The sequence below is a fragment of the Acinonyx jubatus genome, chromosome A3 (genome assembly GCF_027475565.1).
Source record: "Acinonyx jubatus isolate Ajub_Pintada_27869175 chromosome A3, VMU_Ajub_asm_v1.0, whole genome shotgun sequence".
Lineage (NCBI taxonomy): Eukaryota > Metazoa > Chordata > Mammalia > Carnivora > Felidae > Acinonyx > Acinonyx jubatus.
The window spans coordinates 115,345,116-115,353,724 of NC_069388.1; the positions used below are offsets into that span (position 1 = coordinate 115,345,116).

At 52.5% G+C, this 8,609-nt stretch overlaps 1 protein-coding gene across 3 annotated transcripts in view; it reads right to left on the minus strand.

Annotated features, from left to right (window-relative positions):
- The window catches only part of PLB1 (phospholipase B1), a 142,137-nt gene extending 134,714 nt beyond the window's left edge, over positions 1-7,423 (minus strand). Inside the window, exon 1 of one of the 3 annotated variants that reach the window (XM_027033458.2) lies at positions 7,197-7,411. The gene's annotated coding sequence lies outside the window, so the exon portion shown is untranslated. Of the gene's footprint in view, positions 1-7,196 lie in introns of all 3 variants that reach the window. The other 2 variants (XM_015064251.3, XM_053201069.1) reach the window with 2 other exon arrangements.
- Positions 7,424-8,609: the final 1,186 nt, after the last annotated feature.

The following is an 8,609-nucleotide window of genomic DNA, read 5'->3' on the forward strand; positions in this document are numbered from 1 at the left end:
ATGCCCTTCCTCCGATCTAATTCAGTTGCCTAGAGGCAGGCATGTTCCCAGGTGACAGCTTCCTGCCCTAAATTCCTCAAGGCTTGGCTCAAACCTGGAAAAGGTCTGGAGGCAGACGTGGAAACTGCAGCCTCCCGTTGGAATCACCCTGGGCCAACTGTTGCTGAAATTACGAAATTACACAGGAGCGCCTGCTCTGAGGCTGAACCTCAGAGGCCCGGCCAGCCCTCTGCCTGCTGGCATCTGGGCTCAAGGCACTCTGGGCTGGGACGATGCCTCCGGACCTCCCCAGCGGCCCTGCACGGCCCTGGTGCACCAGGCTGCTTTGCACCTGAGTTTCCAGGCACCCTCTCAGACCGACCTCAGTTGAGCACTAGTTGGCTGAAGGTTAGCATGGAAATAGGGGGCTCAAAAGGGACATTAGAATTGAAAGACAACAAGGGGTGCCTGGGTGGCTCAGTCGATTAAGCGTCTGACTTCGGCTCAGGTCATGATCTCATGGTTCGTGAGTTTGAGCCCCGTGTTGGGCTCTGTGCTGACAGCTCAGACCCTGGAGCCTGCCTTGGATTCTGTGTCTCCTCCTCTCTCTGCTCCTCCCCCACTTGTGTTCTGTCTCTCAAAAATAAATAAATGTAAAAAAACTTTTTTTTTTAAGAATTGAAAGAGAACGTGAGGAGCTACTACTCAAAACACAGGCTAGCAACAGTGGAGCCACCTGGGAGCTTGTTAGAAAGGTGGAATTGCAGGCTGGCCCAGACAGCCTGGATCAGTTTTGTGTGCACACTGCAGTTGAGAACAATGGTTCTCAAACATTGCTCCCTATCGGAATGTCCCGGGGCTCTTTAAAAAAAAAAATGACAGATGGGGGAGGGTGTGTGTGGGTGGCTCAGTTGGTTAAGCCTCTGACTCTCGATTCCGGCTCAGGTCATGAACCCGTGATTCGTGGGTCAAGTGATTCGTGGGTCAAGTCGGGCCCATGGTGACAGTTCAGAGCCTGCCCGGGATTCTTTCTCTCTCTCTGCCCTTCCCCCTCGCAGGCACGTCCCCACAAATGCACCCCACCCCCCTCCTGAAATAATAAACAAGTGGAAGAGCCTTGTCCCAGACCGATGGAATCAGAAGACCTAGGAGTGGGGCCCAGGCACTGTTTTCATTGTTGTCTATCTTTTGTTTGTCTTATTGAGGAGGTGATTCAGCTGAGCAACCAGAGTTGAGAACTACTGGCTTCTCACCCCTTTTGTTTTTGACAAGGGGAAACAGAAAGGAGGGAGGAGGTGGGTTTGCTCAGAGACATGACTGTGGTCAAACCCAGGGATCCTGACAGCTAATGCGAGCTGTCCTCACTGCCTCGATTGTCCCTAGGCCCTCTTGAGTACTGACACCTGCCAGGTAGATCCTGCAGCATTCCGGTCTTTTCAACAATGTGTCCCTTGTGAAAGTACTGGAAATTTAAAATCGTCCATCAGTAAGGGCACGGCTGAAAAAGGTATGGTACGGCCACACTACCGAATACGACAGAGTAATGGAAAGGATGGGGTGACCCACACCTACCAACCGAGCTTTTCAAGGTGTAATGTTGAGTGAAGAAAGTGAGGAGCCCAAAGGTATGTACAGTGAGAGATCTTTCTTCTAAAAAGAATAAACAAACAAAAATAACCAACAAAATACGATATGGGTTTCCTATGGGAAACCATATACGCACATGTATGTGAGTGTGGATATGTATTAAATATAGAGGAAAAGGCCTATAAGGATATTTTAAAAGTCATACCAAGTTATATCAGTACTACATGAGGCTTGGTGGTCCAAGGGGTTATTATCTTTATTACAGTTTTATCTTTTTAAAAATTTTATTTTTATTGATTAAAAAAAATTTTATGTTTATTAGAGAGAGAGAGAGAGAGACAGAGCATGAGCAGGGGAAGGGCAGAGAGAGAGGGAGACACAGAATCCAAAGCAGGCTCCAGGCTCTGAGCTGTCGGCACAGAGCCAGACACGGGGCTAGAACTCATGGACTGTGAGATCATGACCTGAGCTGAAGTCGGACGCTTAGCTGACTGAGCCATCCAGGCGCCCTGAGAGTGTTTCTTTCTTACTAGTCAATTAACAGACTATATCTCCTCTAAAAGAGTGAATATTTTGCGCCTGAAGGACTTTCCCTACCTGAGACAGGTCTGATGCTCCAAAGCACGCCAGTGGCCAGCAGTTCTGGATTTTCCGGAAACATGCGTGGCCATTCCATTTTGCCTGAGGAACATCTACAGCTAACACACTGTCCACATCCCAGGACAGGTCCCTGCGAAGCCCCCGGCTCAGCCTCGCCCTGGTCATCTGGATCTCAGGGGCATCTCCATGGCGGAGGCTGAGGCACTCCACTCTGCAATGCTGTCACCCACACTGGTGAGGAATGAGGCTCGGGGACCATCGAGGGCCCACAAAGGCCAGTGGTTCATCCCACCATGTTCTTGATGATCTGTGATGAGACTATAACCCACACATTTCTCTCAATCTTTTATTTATTTATTTATTTATTTATTTATATTTATTTATTTATATGTTTATTTTTGAGAGAGAGAGAAAGTGAAAGAGAGAGAGAGAGAAAGAAAACACATAAACAGGGAAGGGGCAGAGAGAGAGGAAGACACAGAATCTGAAGCAGGCTCCAGACTCTGAGCTGTTAGCACAGAGCCCGAGGGGCGGGTGGTGGTGAGGGGGTGAGGCGGGGGGCGCTGGAACTCACCGAGAGATCATGACCTGAGCCGAAGTCGCATGCTCAACCGATTGAGCCACCCAGGTGCCCCATTTATTGATCTTGTTTTAAGTTTATGTATTTATTTGGAGAGAAAGAGAGAGTGTGAGAGTGAGTGGGAGGAGGAGTAGAGAGAGAGAAAGAGCTTGTGCCTCTTGCTCCGGACTCTACTTTCCTTACCTCCTGCCTCAACTTTTTTATACATCCCTGCCTGTTATGACGTTCGTGGAATAGGAGGATAGCTGGGACTCTTCCATATGTCTTGACATTTGGGCAGAGCCCCCAATAGCCAAGAATAACTGAGCAGGTGCCAAACATGCCACTTCCTAACTTGGGGACCACCTCTGCCGTTTGAGAAAGAGTCTGAAATCAATCAGCCCGTGCCCCACCTCCAGGCCCTCCGGAGATTGACGGTCACATCGCCAGGCTTTCCCGGAAGGGCAGTCATCTCTGGGTTGTGCATCACCCCCACTTTCCAGCCCGGGGGTAGGGGGGCTCAAAGAATTTGACAGGTGTCTCCTGGATTTGAGGAACACAAGAAGTGGTATGTAACCCCTGAAAAGCCTCAGTGTGAGCGGGGTGCCTGGGAGAGGCGTGTTTCCAGGATGTTGGAAAAACTCACTTCTCCCAGTGTCTCCTTGATTCTGCCTATGGCACACTTCTGACACCCGGTGTGGGGCAGGGGCGTTCCCACACCAAGCAGAGGAACCGCCAGAGGGAAGAGGGTGCGGAACTTCCCTGCCCTCTCTGGGCACACCACTTTCCCCAAATTGCCATGTTCTCACCAGCCTGGAAGCTCTCCAGACCCCCATCCTTTTGCATTTTTACGGAGGCTTCAGGATACAGACACGATTGATTAAATCATTGGCCGTTGGTAACTGAACTCAGTTTCCAGCCCTTCTCCTCTCCCGAGAGGTGGGGCGGCCGGCGGGAAGTGAAAGTGCCAACCCTCTGATCACGTGATCGGTTTCCCATGGCAACCAGCCCCCAGCCTAAGGGGACCTAGGGGCTCTCCAAAACTCACCTCGTTAACATAACAAAAGATAACCCTTAATCCCTCACCACACTTAGGGAATTCCAAGGGGTTTAGGAGCCCTGTGCCAGGAACGGAGATGAAGACTAAATCTGTGTTTCTTATAAATCACAATATCGCGCAGGCTTTGGATCCCACGGAAGAGGACCACGAAGGGATGAGGTGAGGACTGGTGGAGCCACAGAGATCCTGCGTGACCGGCCAGGAGACCTGGCCCAATGTCAGGAAACCACATATAAAAGAGCCTCAGTGACAAGAGACGCTCTAAAGTGACCACAGACTCCCCCACAAGGGGACCTGGCTCTGCAGTCAGCCGGACCTTCAGGCAGGCCCTTCCCTGCCCTCAGCCCTTCCCCGCTCTGACCTCCACCCAGGAGCAGGCTCGCCGTCCTAGGCACGCAGGGGATGGACGCGGGAGAACTAGCTTGTTTTCCTCTGCACCTGCAACTTCCCCTGCCTGACTCCGTGAGGGAGACACTTTGGAGGAAAAGGAGCTTGGAGTTGTGAGATCCCACCGGCAAGGTATTTATCACAAGACAATGGCCAGAACGGTGACCGGTGCTTGCCTGAGTTTCCCTGCAGGGAAAAACGGATCCAGAGAAATGTTTGCCGGGGCTCAAAAGAGAAAATGAAGGTACTTTCCCCTGATGTCATGTGTCCCTGCTCGCTCGCTCAGCAAAGCGTTCTCCCTGGGTTTTCACCTGCTAACTTGGGTTAGCAGCCTGCGCTTCAGCGAACATGAACACGAACTGAGCTTCCTCCAGGTGTCAAACCTGGGCCTTATCTTTATCTCTTGTGGTTCCATGCCGCAGCCCAGCTTGAGTGATCTGAACATTTTTCCCTGTCCCATTTGAAGAGTTTAAAATCGGGTGTCACAAAAGCGCCGGACCGGCCCTGCAAATCTTCCAGGTACCAGACCCCACGCAGTGTGCCGCCTAGGAACCCGGCCAGCCCAAGGGCCTCTGCACCAACAGCACCTGGAGACCTTTCCCCTCCCTGCCCTGGCCATGCTGAGCCTCTCTCCTGTAGCCCCTCTCAGCCTCTTCTGCCAGTAAGTCCCCACCCGCTGAAAGGCCCCAAGGCTCCCTGTAATTGTCCTAGTAGGCGGGTGTCTTGAAGGAAGATGTGACTGAGTCTCCAATGTGTGACACGATTTAGAGAGAACTAAGGGCCACCCACCTTGTAATAAGGGCTCCACGCAGACTTTCCCTCTTCCTTTCTCATACTGGTAGGAAATATTTTTTTTCCCTCAATTCAAGGCCAAGTCCCTATGCCATCATCTTCTTCCCCTGTGACCAGAACCTCCCTGGAGCCTTGTGCTCCAGGCCTTCACTCTGCCTCCACTGCCCTGGATGCTGGGTCCCGCGGCTCACACCTTGCCTATCACAGGAACAACACGCATCTGCCCTGCATAGCATGGTGACCAGAACCCAGGAGTGTTATCCCCAAGTAAGGCCCAAGGGTCAGCACATATTTCCTGAGCTACATCTACGTGCCAGGTGAGGCCCCTGACCTCAAGAAGCTTATATTCTAGGCAGGCAGGGGGCATTAGTTTCACAAATGAATGTGAAATGACAGTATGGAGACAGGTGACCGGATGCCCTCTCCCAGGCTCGTTTCAAGGCTCTGTGGTTGGCAGGATCTCGGGGGAAATCCAGGAAGGGAAAGGCCAGGTGGCCACAATGCAGAGTGAAGGCAGATGTAGGTGGGAGAGGTAGGCCTTGGTAGCATCTGGGCCTTTGTCCTAAGAGAAACCAGAAGCCAATAAAGTGTTTTAAGGGATTGGGAGGAGGGGAGGTGTGTGACAGGATCTGCTTACTGTTTTAAAAAGGTGACTGATGCCCTTTGGAGAATGGATGGCAGGGAGAAAAGGGAGGGAGCTGGGAGCCCAGTCCCTCTGAGCGGGAGGTGGAGGGGACTTGAAGCAGGCTGGCAGTGGTGGGAGGTGCAGAGATGTGGGTAAAGAGGTGCTCAGGGTAAAACTGTGTAAGAAGGGAGGAGAGGCGGTGCTGGGTTTCCAGCCTGGGCCCTTCCCCGGGCCTGGACGGCAGATGATGTGCTGAGCAGGGATCACTGGGCAGGGACAGGGTTTGGGGAAGAGTGCTGAGGGAAGTCACAAATTCAGGTCTGGATGTACTGAGCGTGAGGTGCCTTTAGGACACACGTGCAAGAGGCACCCAAGAGGCAGGAAATTAGGTGGTTGGGAAACTCAGAAGAGAATGGGGAGCCAGAGCTCTGCAGGAATCAGAAGTGGTCCTTCCCATGGCCGGTGGCTTCGTCTGCCAAGGAAGGGGGGAGGAGAGGGAGAAAAAAACCAGGTGACTGCATCCTGAGGCACTCTGAGGGCTAGATAGAGAGGAAAAACACCTGCAAAGGAGATAAGGAAAGACTGGCCAGAGAAGTAGGTTTGGGTCTGGGAGAGAGACGTTTCCAAAATGGGGAATGCTACAGACGGTGGGGTCTGAGGCCTGGAAAACTGAGTTGTAGCAAAAGGGGGTCATTGTTGGTCATAGTGGTGTTTCTGAGGGACTCTGGGCACCTGTGCCCCGCCCAGGGACTGCCATTTGCCCAACAGTGGAGTAAGGAGGTTGGATCAGCACCACGGTCCCCACAGCTTAGAATTGTTCCAGAGAACCATCAAGGTGGAGGCATGCTTCAGCCTCTCTGCGCCCAACTCCCCTCCCATGCTCGACCATGTCTTCTGGGTCGGTTTGGGGGCTACAGTCCTGGAGCCACAGGGCCTGTGTTTTGGGGGGGAAGGGAAATTCCTTCTGTGAACCAATTTCAGGTGTCATGCGAGAGACGGGAAAATGTAAGATGTGATCCCTGTCCTCAGAGACCTTGTCATCTCTGTGGGGATATAAGATGAACATATACAACAAATAAAATCTAGAGACTCTAAGTGAGAGGAAGGACTACATAGATGCACACTAAGCTATCAGGCAAAAGAGCAGGCAGCAGACCCACAAGGGAAAGCTGCTTGGAGCAGGCAGAGAAAGGTGTGCAAGAAGCTGAGTGTGCTAACCGGAGGAGTGTGAGCTAAGGCATGGAGGTCAGCCAGGAGCGGACAGATAAGGGCTTGGCCCGGCAGGTCTGACTGTGTGGGATGGGGATTCTGGAGATGGGGTGGTGTAGGCATGGCTGCTCCCATCTGGGTCAAGGGTGCTGGCCCAGTGGTTCTCCAGCACTGCAGATCCAATGCCACACAGGACAAGCAAAAGCAGGTATCATCCTGTAGGAACCTGTTCCCCAGAGTCACTTCTGCTGTGACCAAGAAGCACAGACTCACTGACACAACACATCACGGGCAGGACTGGGTCTGAGGGAACCCTCTGAGTACTGATGGTGTGGTTCTCACCAGACCCTGTCCCTTCTTCGTCCCTCCGACCAACCCAACAGAAAGTCGTTTCTCACCTTGACCATCCACGGGCCCTTCTTCCTCTTCTCCTCGGCCCCACTCCTGGCCTGTCTCTCTCCTCCCCGAGGTGGTGGGGGCTGCAGGCTCCTCCCTGAGGTCTGCCGGCTGCACCTTCAGGCCAGGACAAGCTTCTCTGGGCGGCTCGTCTCTAAGAAACTCCACTGCCCACATGAAGGGGCAGCTCCTCCCCTTTCTTCCTGCCTCCAGCTCACATCTCCAGAATGTTCTCCTTCCTCCAGTCTTGGTTTGCTTCTTCCCTCCTCTGTCCTCATTTCCTTTCTTTGTCATCAGGCCTCTTCCCTCCACCAGTGGTTCCTGTGGCCTCTGGAAGGGGCACCAGCCCCAGGCCCAGGGCCCTGCATACCTAAACCTTCCCTCTGGCCTTATCCTCAAAGATGCCCTTTGAGCACATTTCTGGTACCACACTGCCTCTGCACCTTTCCTCAGGCTGCACTTTCCTCCTGACAAGGCTCCATCTGACAAGCTCCTTCCCGCCCTCCAGATTCATTTCAAACCCATCTGTCCCACATGGCAGCCAAGCAAAATGCATAAGAGAATGTACTTTGGACTCAGAGATATCTGACCTTCATCTCTGTTTGGCCTTTTTCCAGCTCTGTGTCCCTGGGCAAGTTACCTCATGTCTTCTGAGCCTGTTTCCCAATCTATAAAAGGAGGGGATGATAAAATGAAATTGTCTATGTGAAGTGCTCAGCATGGCACCTGGCTGCTGGCAGGTTCTCAGAAATGCTCACTATACAGCTTGTTTCCAGGCCCCTCCCACCAGCTGTGCTCTCATCCTCCTGTGAGGCTCCTGAACATTTTGGGTTTCTCTCTCAGCACCCAAATTGGCAGCAAACTCCTCTAAAGCAAGAGCTCCTTTGTACCCCTTTGAGTCTCACACAAAAGATATTTGTTGAATGGAAATGGAAATTGTTGACAGACCTGTAACAACTTGTCCTGGGAAGAACAAACACTTTCCTGTGGTGAAAGATGCCCTGAAGCCAGTTAAGGCCAGCACCTGCCTTCGAACCCCGGGACCAGCTCACCTTCTCGTTCGACACCTTATCTCAGTGCAGCGGACCACTTTGGCCACTTCCTGGTTCCTCCTGTCCATCTTAGACAATGATGTTAGGCACGAATGGGCCTGGCTGAGCAGAGATGACCTCCAACAATGCCCAGAAAAGAAGCTGTGCCCTGATGGATCCCGCCTCACCAGCCTGACCACTCAACATGGCCTCGTCTCTTCACACTCTGCAAACTGAATGCCAGACTCCGAGCGTTTCCTTCCCAAGGTCCCTGACATTCTCTCCCACCTGTTCCCCACACATGGAGCCACCTCCATCCATTAGAGATATTAGTGTTGATGATCTTCAGCGAGCCAGGGGCAGGTTCCCAAGGCAGCACGGGGC